At 37.4% G+C, this 15436-nt stretch overlaps 1 long non-coding RNA gene across 1 annotated transcript in view; it reads right to left on the bottom strand.

The window, feature by feature from the left end:
• Positions 1-15436, bottom strand: part of LOC135202016 (uncharacterized) — a 41398-nt gene that overhangs the window by 2231 nt on the left and 23731 nt on the right. The gene's annotated exons all lie outside the window — the stretch shown is intronic.

Raw genomic sequence — 15436 nt, 5'->3', positions numbered from 1 at the left:
CTTGGGAACTGTCTCCCTGAGGACGGTAGGCAATTAGAACTTCAAAGGTTCAAGCAGAGATTCAACGCACTATCACCCTAAACAACTCTACCTGTATTTCAACAATGTCCTTAAATTGTTATTTTCTTTTCCTTTTATAGAATCTTATCTATTCTTTATGTAATTCATATTACCTACTATTATGTCTTTCAAATGTAATTCATATTACCTACTATTATGTCTTTCAAATGTGAACAAAATACTCCTCAGATGGCAACTTGGAACGGTTGAAACTACAGATGTCGCCGTACATCTCACAACTTTACTTCTGACACACAGTCATACAGACTGTGAGATCATGACACCATTATATCTTTGAAAACCTGTGATTCTGCATCAGCTACGAAAATAAAATGAGTTGTTCTTAGGTTCATTAACAGTTCTCCAAAACAAACAAGAGCTTGAGCATCGATGGAAGTTTGAATTTCAATTCAAGGACCGTTGTGAGCTCAATCCACGTCAACAGGATTCACCTTCTCAATATAATAACAGTAATAATTAGGGAAAGCCTCGACTTCATGATGACTGGATCGAGATCAAGGGCTGGTGTGTGCAAAGTGGAAGTATAAAGTGCCAAAAACCTATTTAGATAATGAAGGAAAGGAGGAAGAAAGAGCAGTTTTATACTATGTTCTTTTTCATCTGTCCATCCGCCTGTGGTGTTTTTGTATGGTAACACTGCGTCCCAGGCTTTAGATAGCTAAGCTATGTGTAAGTTTTAGGTAAATAAAAGGATATCTGGGTGTACATTTACAACTGAAAAGTGTTTTAATAATTTACTGTATGCGAATAACACCGTTAATATTCGAAATAAGATATTATTATAATCGTTGAATGTAAGCTGAATGTAATATCTAACCCCGGGACGCAGTGTTACCATACAAAAACACCACAGGCGGATGGACAGATGGAAAAAAACAGAGTATAGTTACCATGAAAAAAGACATAACACGTTAAGTTGTGACCCTTTGATATTTGTTTGTTGTACAGGGACACCATTTCACAAGCGAACCACAAATCGATAAACATTTTAACCTGCTGTCCGGTTCTTTAGTAGAGGACAGGTGGTGTATGTTAAGTTTGTCATTTATCTACCGTCACTTAAATATGTGCATATATATGTGCATATACGTACATATACATACATACATGCGGAAGAGTGTGTTCATTCTTACGTATTTAAATTACGGTAAATTAAAGATAAACTTTAGATAATTTGTACTCTAAAGAATTGGTACATATATATATATAATATAATAATATAATATATATATATATATATATATATATATATATATATATATATATATATATATATATATACAGAGAGAGAGAGAGAGAGAGAGAGACTGATTCAAAAATAAGTTTTCATAAATAACGAAAAAAAAAAATAAATAAATAAAGCAAACGTCATAAGGAATAAGAAACAGACAGCCAACAAATGAGCTGTTTCGATTCACCAGTAAAAAAGAGAACTCATCGACATGAGAGAGAGAGAGAGAAAGACTGCAAATTCCGTAAAGGACGTGGAGATAATTATGAAATTGAACACGTCCAGTACCCACTCTGAACGCACTCTTCATAAGAACGACGCTGTAGTATAAAGGAAAAAAAAAAACACTGACTGGCACATCGCTTCAGAATCAGCAAAAACAGAAAGCAAGAAAAACGCTCGAGTTAAAGCACAAGAACAAACGGAAAGCAGTACAGGAAATAAACGAGATTGTTTGCTGGACGTTACGGATACGTTTCATCGTTCAACATTTTTTCCTTCATGATGCAAGCCTGCTTTTTTTTCTCTCTCTTTATTCTTTTTTTTATAACGACAAACGTTCGTGCTCCCAGTATAATGTAACTGATGCAGCGTTGCACGGAATAGGGGATAATTGACGAGAGACAACAGGTACGTCGCAAATTGCTCGTGCCTCTAAGTTCGTGTCCCAGGAGAATTTTCCTCAGATATACAATTATGCACAGATCTCTAAAATTCGTATTGCCTGTTCAGAAAAGCACTTCTTACGCCCTCTTAACGTCAACGAAATTTAAGGCGAAGAGGGAAAAGTATCCATGTCTAATAGTATTTGTAAAAAAAAATCAACATTTATTACTGGATTTAATGCTTTATTTTAAATATTTCAAACACAACTTATATTTTGCGTCTTTGCCCAGTCTTCAAATCGCTTTTAGTGACACTCTCATCTCTCTCTCTCTCTCTCTCTCTCTCTCTCTCTCTCTCTGTCTATTATGTAAACTAACTAATTGTGTAACAGTCCTGTAAACATTCAAATTTACGCTTGTCTTACGTTCGAACACTACATTATTAACCCTATGAATTACACTTTCGAATTATATTATTACGATCTGTCTTTTAATTCTTGAAATTTCCATGTATCCCTTTGGTTATTCCACGCTTTGATCATTCATTTTTATCACGTTCCTTTTAATCCATTTTCATCATCACACTTGATCACATGAACTTATCAGAATGCAAGAAAAGATAAGAGAGGTACTCAGTTACCTCTAACCATCGATAAGATGCAAAGTATAGAGAAATTTACCATTAGAATAGAGTGATCTACACAATAAAGAGAGAGAGAGAGAGAGAGAGAGAGAGAGAGAGAGAGAGAGAGAGAGGATGATCCCCCGCGTTCAATCAGACAAAGGGAAAGGGACAAAAACTATGATTTAATGAGATTGTTTGACCTTTGTTCGTTTGAGTAACTCCCAGATCAAATTTACTGAGCTTGCGTCTGTTCAGCTCATTCGTTTCATTTGCTTAAACCTGCAAGAAAATTAAGTTTACGTGAATAATTAACGCTCGGCATTTCGTCCATGGGTACGGACAGTATATATATATATATATATATATATATATATATATATATATATATATATATATATATATATATATATATATATATATATATATATATATATATATATATATATATATATAATATATGAATTTTTATCACATCACCGTGATTCATATACATACTAATATTAAGCTACAAATGCAGAGCGAATTGGATATTAATGGACATTTGTGGCTTAATGTTTATATATACGTATATATATATCTATATATATATATATATATATATATATATATCTGTATATATACAGTATATACATATATTTACATATATCTAAATATTATTACATACATACATATATATATATATATATATATATATATATATATATATATACAGTATATATATATATATATATATATAAAATTTAGTGGAGGGAGGGAGACCAAGAGGGGAGTTCCCCTTCCCTCGTTAATAATCGAAATGCGAAGTACAAAGCGCAAAGTCGCGAATGATGCAACCAACTGGTGTATTACGGGCGCGTAGAAGGGGTAGCCAAAACCTCGACCCGATAGGGCTCCGCGTCACCTCCGGTACGCTGCTCTAATTTTAGTTCGGGATGATATTATGACGAAAGGTTTCGGCAGAGACGGGACGTCAACAACCAAAGCTCTTTTTTGGTGTTTAATTAAAATCTACTCTCTTTTTATTTTATGACGCTTCTTATCGGGAGAGGGGCTTTCATTTTCACGCCTCATTAAAAAGGTTCCCTATAAAGAAGTTTTCCTTCACTCCGTCATCCAGGCATCATTACCAAGTCACCGGAATCACCCTTATCCAGAAATATCAAGTATATTCCTTTTCATCTGCAACACGGAATGGACCCATAATGCGAGAATAAAAATAAATACATTGACCAAGTAAATACAAACGGTATATCACGATGTATTTCGTTGATTAGAAATATTGTTAACATAACTGAATGCTCCATGACAGAAGGGAATGTCGGGAACGGAATGGCGAGACCTTGTCCAGAACCGATGTTTTCCCAAAACCAGCCGCCGCCTTTTTTAAAAAAAACCCACATCGACTGGCTCGGTGCTTTGAGAAATGATTATTCCCGGGCCGTTCACGTTCCATCTCTTCCAGTCTCCTGGATTATTCACTGGAACGTCTCTCGCCGGTGAGTGAATCGGCCGACCAACTAGTCTCAGCCGAGAGAGAGGGCACTTGAAGGTAGATAGTCACACGATCTATAGTCCTAGGCGGAGAACCCTTTTCTGCTCGATAATGGCTCCCGAAAGGGCACGATTAAGCATTGCTCACACGCTTCATGGTTCCAGGGTGTATGAAACTCCATCTTAGCTACCGAAATGTCCATTTTATTTTTAATAGCATGCAGAATGAGAATATCAGTAACGCACAGTATCTAGTTACATTAATTACACCAACCCTGCAAATAATACAATAAACCTGAGAGACAAGGAGAGACTGATATCTGGTAAATGGCTACACTTGTTCCAGAGAGAGAGAGAGAGAGAGAGAGAGAGAGAGAGAGAGAGAGAGAGAGAGAGAGAGAGAGAGATTTATGAAACTTAACCGCCTTATTCCCGTACGGCCAATGACCACATGAGAGGAGGTTTGTGAGGTTGTTCGTTCGAAAGATGCATTTTACTATAGTTTTTTTATATCTATATATAATGGGACTTGTGGAGATCAAAGGGCCTCTTACAAGATGCTCATTCGACCTGGGGAGAGTTTTTACTGGATGACCGTTGAATGGACGGAAGGGGATTTTTGTGGACAACTGCAGAGGTTGCAGGATCAGCTTCGTCGTTTCATGCAGGCGTCTACCAAGTTCTACATTTATTGTCGTTTTCTGCTTCACTTTTATGGCTCGGCAATCAACAAGCAGGACGAAGCTGTCCTACTCCAGCTCAGACACTACAGCACGGCGGCGAGAGAGAGAGAGAGAGAGAGAGAGAGAGAGAGAGAGAGAGAGAGAGAGAGAGAGAGAGAGAGAGAGAGAGAGAGAGAGAGAGAGGTCCTTCAGTCTTCTTTGTTATGATATGATGGCATACATTCAGATGGAACAGTGATTACTCAAGTCTACTTTTTTTTCTTATCTTTCTTCACGTCTCTCGCCACCAGCAGCTGCGACCCACAGCAGTCGCCAGTCACAAATTTATCCAGGTGCAAGATACATTGCTCTTGTCAATAGAAAGGCGCCCATGATGTTTCTTTCCTCGCACAGTGAAGCGATCGAACGCGGGTGCCTTTGTTATAAGACAATTGTGATACCTATTGCAACACGATGACCAGGATTTTCAAAACAGGAGACAGAGAAGAAGAAAGGAAGGTTATAAAGGTGTTGAGGTTAAAATTGATGACCGAGTCACCCCGTGAAGGAACTGATTGGTGTTCATGATGATGATAATGAATTTGTCAGTACAGACTACAGAGATTATAATGACAATGATGACGACAAGACGACATTATGACCATGACATTTTTTTCGGCTTTTGAAAAGAGATTCGTCTGTATCTGTACGCTGGAGAAGTTTCCATGATGAGATACGAGGCTTTGGTAGATATTTCAAGACCCTTACAATAAATGGCAATAGATTAACATCATCACCATTTTCTATGAAATGGGAGGACCTCTGCTTCCCTTTCTTCCTTTCCCCCCTATTTTGACTTCTGCCGTTCAAGGCAAGAAGAACTCACTGCACATCTCAAACCATGAAGGGAGAAGATGACGTACAAACGTTTTCGACGTCATGATGATGACGATGATGATTGATTGACTGATTGGTTTATAGGTTTTAGGCATAATGCCAAGCACTGGGGCAAACTAAGGCCATTCAGCACGGAAATGGCAACTGGCAGTGAAAAGGCTTGCACTACGAATCCATTGTTAGGGAAGGGTGGAAAGTAAGATGGAAGAAAGATAATGTGATAGGAGGTACAGTAAAAGTAATGGAAGGGGTGGCAGCTAGGGGCCGAACGGAAGCTGCAAAGAACCTTCAGTCATGCCTACATTACTGATAATAGCGATCTTTACATCTTTTGGTGCGACGCCTCCGTCAATCCATCAAAGATTCCAATCCTTCATCTTCCCTGTGGTTCCCTGCCCTTCAGTCACTCCAGCTGCCCTCTGTTCTAGCGCCCCTTTCCCGCGTCGCTAATGAACTGCCAGTCCGGGATTCTTTTTCGTCTTCCTCCTCGGCTGTAAATCTCGAGTTCACACAGATTGGGGGAGCATCTCCAGGAGCACCGAGAGAACGCCAAAGGTCGCGAGAGACGGCTCACAACTTTCATCGCTTTGTCTTTCATTGAGATCGTGCGGTTGGTGTAGTCACGGTATTAAGAATCTCATCCTCGTTTTTGCTTATTCTTCCTACTGGATGTGTAAGTGGGCATTAGTTTTTACAAGAGTACATTTACTATATTTATTGTACCTACATATAGACAGACAGTTTATGAGCAGACAGATATGTCTCACAAACGCAGAAACACTTTTAGACGCATGAAATCAAAACGTCTGTCATCATGTGAACATGACGGTTGTCCAAATCATCAGTGATTGTCAGTTTGTCAAAACTGTGCTCGCCTTAAGGTGCAAAGGCCCTGCATGTCACGTTTTTGCCCCAAATAGGAAGTTTACCGCTGGAGATAACTGTGAAATGATGTCCTTCCTAAAATCTGACGTTCATGATCGTGAGTCCGTTATTAGCAACTTGATTCATCATAACCTTTGCTGCGTGACTGATAGATCTGCGGTATTTCTCGCCGAAGTTTGATTGCTTTGTTTTCATTGCATTATGTCATTATTTAATGGAGAGAGAGAGAGCTGGGAATATGAATGAGGGAGTCTGCCATGGGAAGTGAATTTATCTGAGGGCTCGCAGGACTCAGCCTTTCGAGGGCAGATTTAATGAAAGTTTCCTAAGAAGGTCAATTGGCCGACATAGAACCAGTAGATTTTTACATACATACAAATATATATATATATATATGGTATATATATATATATATATATATATATATAGTATATATATATATATATATATATATATATATATGTGTGTGTGTGTGTGTATGTATGTGTGTGTGTAATATGCAAGGATATGTGTTATCTCTTTCGAGTAACTGACGATGAACTTAGGCTGCACATGAAGACAAACAAAAGGATCTATTTGACAACCTTTCCAAAGTCGCCAGAGACAAAAGAGTTATTGATTAGATATCGAAAGAGTCATTCGTTTCGAACTCGACCGCCAAGCACTGATTCAGAATCGACATCCACAAAACAACAAAAACAACAACAAGAATAAAAACAATAGTACACTGTACTTTTATATCTTAGTCCTGGAGTCCTATGGGACGAATGGAGCTGTCTCTCTCTCTCAACAAAGAAAGCCGCGTTCGATCCCGAACAGCGCGAGGAAAGGAACGTCATGGGTGAGGTTTTTTTTAAACATACAGCATTCCTCTTTTGAGACAAGCATGGAATTAGATAACTAGCTGTTATTCAGCTACATTAGACATAGACTGGAGAGAGAGAGAGAGAGAGAGAGAGAAGTAGTAGATGTGAATAACCAATGTCTCCGCAAACATTAATAATTTTCCATCAACATGAAGATAGTGAGGGGAGAGCGCGGGGGGAGAGGTTCGATCGCTGGACGAAGTTGTCACCTTAACGTTGGGAAGAGGAGGTGGGTTGGGGGGCGCGGGGTGTAAATCATTCAATATTTCAGTTTTCACTAAAAAGAAAATATGAAGCCCCACAACCGTTTGCAATGATAGACAGATCGATGGCTTTCCAGCAGCACTCACGACCAGACGGCAACTCGGGAAAACTACGCTCGAGAAGTTGACATCGACAAAGCCTTTTATAGATCTAATAATAATAAGACCCCCTCTGAAAAAAAAAGAGAAAAAAAAATTGCTATTTCTTCGCTGGAGAGTCTTTAGACCCTTTGTTTAGCCTTGACAATAGACATACTTCGCTCAAGTATCCATTGGTTCTTTCCTGTTTTTTGTTACTTAAAAAAACGTACTTTCCTGTGAATTAGGATTTTTTTTTACTATTTTTTCCACTTTTTTTCTCTCTTCTGGGATAACAGATAGCTAGTCAATACTCCTTCATATTTATATCTGTCTATCTAAAACATTTATTAATATATATGCTAATACATATACATATACACACAATATATATATATATATATATATACACACACACATATATATATATATATATATATATATATATATATATATATAAGGTATAAACCACGAAGGAAATTAATTTTTTATTCATTTATCACGTTCCAAACTTTCGTGATTCAGTTATACATACATACACACACACACACACACACACACACACACACACACATATATATATATATATATATATATATATATATATATATATATATATATATATAAGTGTGTGTGTGTAATATATATGTCTTCACATTATCCATAACCATGACACCATTCTATTAAAAAATAATTATAGCTTCCATGAAAAAGTTTTTACCTCTTCAGATTCAGATTCACATGACGGATGCTTCGAAGCTGAAAGAGCAAACGAACAAAAATGACTTGTGTTTTTTTTTTTATCTCTTTCATGTGAAAACGAATCAGAGGTTGCCTAGCTTGTTCAGTCTAGTCAAAGCACCCAACACTAGACTACGTAGCACGAGTACTACTCACGTTATAGCTTGTTTTCTTTTTATTTCCTCTAGTTGTTTTTTGTTTTATTTGATAAGTTATTCAAACTGATATTTTAAGAGGTCATTGTTTGCTATTACTGACCGATCGCATTCTAAAATGCATTGCCTGGTGAATATGTTTTTACTTTAATAATAATAATAATAATAATAATAATAATAATAATAATAATAATAATAATAATAATAATTCATAACATTCTTATACTAAAATGAGTCCCTAACATGGCGAAGATATTCACAATGATGCAAATGTAAATGTATATATTTATATTTAGACCATTGTGAATTTATCTAATAATAATAATAATAAATAATATTAACCTTCGAAACTATTCCAATGAAGAGTATACGAAAATAAACGATTCCATTTGTTACAGTTGCGGTTGAATTGATACAAATGAAGGAGGACACAAATGAAATAAAAAGGTTCCCCGAAAGGTTATGACTCATGGGGTGACACTTCGCGGCAATGACATTTTAAAACAAGAAGTCCTTCCTGCTATATCATGTAGCAAACAGAGGACGACCTGCTCAGTACTAGACGGTGCAACGAACATCCTGACAGATGGGGTCTAATAAAAAAAGAAAAAAAAAAAAAAAAAAAAAAAAAAAAAAGGAGACGTGTGGCTCCTTCGTTTTGTGCGAGACGAAGACATATCATGATGATGATGAATGTACAAATATGACAGCTAAACTATTCGAAAAAGAATGCGTCGTTTTCCCCTCTAATTATCGTCTTGTCACATGATGTGACGACCAAAGAGTACACAAGAATTCAGATGGCTTTAAATCGACTTTTTCTTCATCGGATACAGCTGGGCTGTCTTGTGCAAAGCAGTTACCAACCGGAACCACTTTCATCAGTAGAACGTTCAGTAAACCTGTTCAATGCAGGTCCTCCAGCGGTCAAGAAATAATGCCCGTTTTCTTGCGCGTCGGCGTGATCTCGTTTCAGCCTTCGTGTTGTGTTGAGCATCATGTTTCCGTCTGTGAATAATAAGAATTCGGTACAGTTTTCTAGACGACTGATCAAAACATCCTATCCCGTCGAGCCCACGAAGAGTCGCCGTACCATTCTTGGATGCGGAGGAACCTGTTATCTCGTACTCCTCACCCAAGTTTGAAGGTCATGCCCACATTCCTTTGATTAGACGGTTCAAGAACACTACAGGACATAAACGTTTTGCGCGGACGGACATAGCAAAGTCAGTCTTCTTTGTTATAAAGCCATACATGCTTACCTTTGTTATGGAATCTCATACTCATGATAATAACATGAGGGATAGATTACTGATCATCCACAAGTAAGTATCCAAAAACAAAGCACAAACAAAATGAACAGTGGGAAAGCAGGCAAAAAAGACTACATTACTCGCTGCGCCTCGGTCCGGAAGGTCATAAATAGTACAGAAAACCTAATGGCTTGAAATATGTCTTTTAGGAGCTGTTGATTTGGGTGGCATTCCTTCATCACGAATATGGATTTCTCTCACGCGAGGAGATTCTATTGCTCCGAGGGTTAAAACAAAGGCCAAATACTTGTTTCGACAGAATTAGGTGTGACAATCAATGTTTACGTAAACACACTTTAAACATATAGTACATACATATATACACTTATTAGCCGTAATGCCTTCTTAACCTCTTGAGTCTTCATGTTTTGGAGACGTTTGACACTACAAGCCTAGAACCAAATGCAAATAAATGAAGATATACTGATGCCACATATATACATACACACACATATGTGTGTGTGTGTGTGTGTGTGTGATTGTTGTCAACGAGACGAATCACATCCAATTTAAGAGAGAGAGAGAGAGAGAGAGAGAGAGAGAGAGAGAGAGAGAGAATTAGTTTTATGCTGTTCCTCCCAGAGGTCCGAACCCATATCTAGCAGTTTGTTACGGAAGGTGGTGAGTGACATTCTGTGGTCGCCTGGACTCTATGTCAATTCATTTGCTGCCACGTCCTTCGGAGTCCACGTTAGTCAGTAGACGCTCCTTGTCTTGTCAATTATAAGCAGATCATGCAGGGTATGCATTAAGGGACCATTGACCTTTAAAATAGGCACATAATCGTCCAAAATTCGAAATCGAGATGATTACACCATAACACTGTATAAGTATAATTACATCATTTGGTAGGTGTTTTGGCGTGTTTGCGCGCGCGCAAGTTTAAATGTCACACTTTTAAATGCCGAGTGGTAAATTTAAAACTTGACAGACGAAAGTGGGTCTGTCTAATGGAATAAATAAATCCATTAACAAACACGGAAGGATAATCCAAAAACGTGGAATACATATCGTTGTCTAATCGTGATCAGTCTTTCGTGTCCATCGCATGACAAAAAAAGAGAAAAAAAATCAAGTAGTTCCCTTTGAGGTGAGCGGAGTGAACGTTTTCTCAAAATTATTTTTTCTTATTCTTCTTGTTTCATATGAGATTTTGAATCGCATGACAAAGAAAAAAAAAAAAAAAAAAAAAAAAAAAAAAAAAAAAAAAAACAAAAAAAAAAAAAAAAAAAAGAAAAAAAAACTTTCATATGAGATTTTGAAGGGTAGGAAAAATTCTCACATGGACGGAAAAGGTGAGAATTTAAAAGCTGTGATTAACAAATGGCATTCACTGCCGTTTCTATTTCAGATTCAAACAAACACTTCTGCGCATGCTTATCGATAAATAGGGCCACCGGCACACATGCGGGAATTCTTGACGAGGTTTACTGTTGTATATTCCGAGGATACGTGCCGAAGAAAGTGTAATAACGACGTCACAAAATCACGAGCAGGCGCTTATAGGTCAATGCCCTTATTTCAGCTCAATATGAGGGCTCCCATCAGGATGACGACGAAATATTCCTCGTGATGATGATCTCATGTAGAGATCATCATGGAGACTGCGCAATGTTCCTGTTTCAGTCCAGACTATTTAGGTGGAAAATCTTCAATGACGTTCAGACGGTCCCTCGGCTAATACAATGGGCATAAGTACAACAGCCGTCAACACGAAGCGTATTATTAGAGGCTCTCTTTGCGTGCAACACACTCTTCCATTTTGACGAACTTTCGTAACACGAACGGCCGACGTTCCCATAAACCCTCTTAAGGGTCAGTTTATTTCCATTCTTTCTCTTTTCCTCTTCCTTTTCCTTCTAGAAAGTGGAACGAACGGAAAAGAAAGCATACAAGCATCATATATATATATATATATATATATATATATATATATATATATGTATATATATATATATAATATCATATATCTATATATATATATATATCTATATATTATATAATATATATATACACATGTCTTAGTGTACGCGTAGCAATGAAAACGGAACCATCCGTCAAATTATACAATGAAGGTATTTAGACCTGCGCGTTGTTCGTATTTAATTCGTTTAACCCTTCCAAGTAAACAGATAACAATTCTTAACAGCAATGTTATTTTTCCCAGTCTAATTTTTATACCGATGACACCTACTTTGGGAACTCTTCCATTGATGGTCGCTCTGCACACAGAACTAGAGGTCACTCTAGCCGTCGTTTCAAAGCAGCCATTTGGGATATGCCTAGAACCCAAGGTGGTCTCGAAACATCTGGTGTTTATATAGAATCTACTGGTCACTTTGTACCAGATTCATATATGTAATTGCAATAGCCATAATGCCCTTCTAACTTTTCGAATTTTTCGCGTTGTTTGGATACGATCGTCACTACAAAGCCTTAGATCCAAGCAATTATGCTCTGTGTTCTTGAGTAGTTTCCTCCTTGCAGACGTTTGCAATTATTAAGCATTCACAAGATCGAGCACATACGTATGGCCACACATCCACTCATACACACAGTCCGTCAACTTATTATTATAAATTTTGAGATAAAACGTAAGCCTCCAGGCCTGCCACCGATTTCCTATTACAATGAACAACCACTTGCCTGCCTCCTGCCCATTCACCTACAATAGATTAAATGCCTTGTCTTTAATTTAGTTAGCAACATTCTCTCCATACGTTCCGGGGAACTGAAATACGCTAGTGTAATTTCTGTTACTAGTTGAATACTTCATCACTCTTTGTTACCTTCGCTTAGACATTGCTTCCGAGCCTTTTTCTGCATCGAGACATACCTCACACACCCGGGTCACCCACCTTACCTACATCACACTTCAGCTGTTGAACTGCAGCATCTGAATGGAGTTTCTATCACCTCTTGGCGCCTTGTCATTTTCAACCTCTTCATTCCCTCCTTACATCGTCAGCCGTCACTTTCGCGCACATTTTCATATTTCCACTAACCTCTTGCACTCTGGCATCATTTAGATCTGCTCTTGTTAAATCCTCTGCTTTCGCCTTATATATATATATATATATATATATATATATATATATATATATATATATATATACGTATATATATATATATATATATATATATATATATATATATATATATATATATATATATATATATATATATATAGCTTACACGAGTCTCATGCATTGCTGTGCCTTTTGCTGAAGTGTATGGAACAGCTAAGTTACACAGGCTTAATGCAGACGGGGTTCATCCACGGTTAAGCATTTAAAGAAAAGAATACACTAACACACACACACATATATATATCTAACCTTCATTATTTTGAGCCACAATTTGTCCAGTTTACCCGTTTCCATTTCCTGAGAGAATATGAATACTAACCGCTACGTAAGTACCCGCATCAGAGTGTGATAAATTCAGATCGAGCTGGATACCTACCTACTCCCCGATTAAGCGAGCTGATACACGTGGCTGTCCCTTCTCTGTTCCAAAGTTAAGTATATCTCAGTTTAAGCCAAAGAAAATGAACAGTGGCTGGACGACCCGTTCTCTATTTATAGCCTGGCTTAATAGATTTCGTTCGTAATTGACTTATCGTCTTCCCACAACGCGGATAAAGATGGCAGTGCTGTCCCCATGCAAGATCATCCTTCTGCTCCTAATTGCTTTGGTGTTGCAATCTGGAAATACCTCTAATCCTCAGCTTTCCACACAAACACACACTCATCTATAATGGGCCTAGTTTCTGTGCACCTAATTCACTGATCATTTATGACATCACTGTAATGTGACCAAAGTCTCGTTTTAGGCGGGACTGTCCCGCTTTTTTTAAGTTAGCAAAATGTCCCGCTTTATTTGTGCTACAAAAACAAAACTGTCCCCATTTTAATGGAACAGTACTGATATTTTGTTTAATTTTGCCATTGCTATCTGGTAACTTCTACCGTCTTCTCCGACTGCTACGATACCAAATGAAGTGAATTAACCGAATAATATACAATAAAGTGTATAAAGTGCGGCCCTTTGAGGCAACATGGTAGTTATATATATATATATATATATATATATATATATATATATATATATATATATATATATATATATATATATGAAATGGCCCGCTTTTACAAAAGAAAAAAAATCTGGTCACATTAAACATCAGTGATTTTTTTTCCCCCAAAGCCTTGAGACTTGAGCGGGCTGGTTCGGAAAAAGACGGATTATGGGGAGGAAATGAACACTCAACTGAAGTCTATCATCCGACTTAGTACGAATAGGAGAACTAAAGAGACAAAGATAGATAGAAAGAGGAAAAATCTGTATTCTAACCACGAAAGAAAGGGACTCTTCCATAGCTTTGTGGTGCAGGGAATGCAAGAAGCAAATTCACTTCTTGACCCTCCGGTCGAGACCTGAGTTTCCAGAGAGGCAAGTTGGTATTTTCTGTTGGCATAAAATACGACAAAGACACAGACAGAGGAATCGTGTTAGCGATGAATACCGAGGATAAAATGGGTGGAAAGGGGATCTGACCTTGTACGCGTACTCTACACTGCAACTTGTGGGCAGACTGCAATGATGCAATGAAAAGCACACTCGTATTGCACAGGAAAGTGAATGGATGACGTCAACGGCGTTCAAATGTGACTCAAGGGTTGACAGAACAAAGATGACGATAATGATGAATCTGGTAACGTTTTTATCATTTCAGTAACATCTACTGAAGCCAATTAATGTAAAGGGACACGCCTCTTACTGTGTCCAATATAATGATAAAAAAAGTTTATATACGTCTGCTTGCTAAATAAAGATACGAGACCACAAATGAGAACTTAACATTTTATACCGTTTACAATTTTGCTTATTACCAGCTTTGAAATGAATCACTTGTAAGAGCGAGTTGAATAGAAGATGTCGTTTATGAACATTATAGAAACATACAGAAATGGGTTTATATAATACTTGAAGCAGACTGAACGCAAGCCCTTTAAAATCATTCAAAAACTAGTAGAGAGAGAGAGAGAGAGAGAGAGAGAGAGAGAGAGAGAGAGAGAGAGAGAGAGAGAGAGAGAGAGAGAGAGAGAGAGAGAGCTGTGGAATATGATTTGCCAATATATTTACATTATTGAAAGACTAGATATTTAAACTACACAAGGAAAAAATTCTTTCGACCACAAGAAAATATAGGGTTGGTGCATTTTGTGCAACTAAGCAATGAAAAAGGGACCCACTAAGATAAATTAACTTTATGCCAGCGTGTCAACAATATATTATGTCTTTTTGGGCCATATGAAAAACAGATATCTTTAATCCGTTTAATAACTACTCATATAAATTGTCTGATAAAAAGGGAGGCGTTTTGCACCGTATGAATCCTTATAAATGGGTCTCATAAAAACGAAGGTGAAAACAGCTTTCTTTTGGCCACGGGAGAAATCGCACTTTTCAGACGTTTTCAGATCATCTGAATGTCTGAATGAAAGATTGAATAACAGAAAAAAAAACTCATAGGAGAA

Source organism: Macrobrachium nipponense, chromosome 23, assembly GCF_015104395.2.
Source record: "Macrobrachium nipponense isolate FS-2020 chromosome 23, ASM1510439v2, whole genome shotgun sequence".
NCBI classification, from domain to species: Eukaryota; Metazoa; Arthropoda; class Malacostraca; order Decapoda; family Palaemonidae; genus Macrobrachium; species Macrobrachium nipponense.
This window is presented reverse-complemented; position numbering and strand designations above follow the sequence as displayed.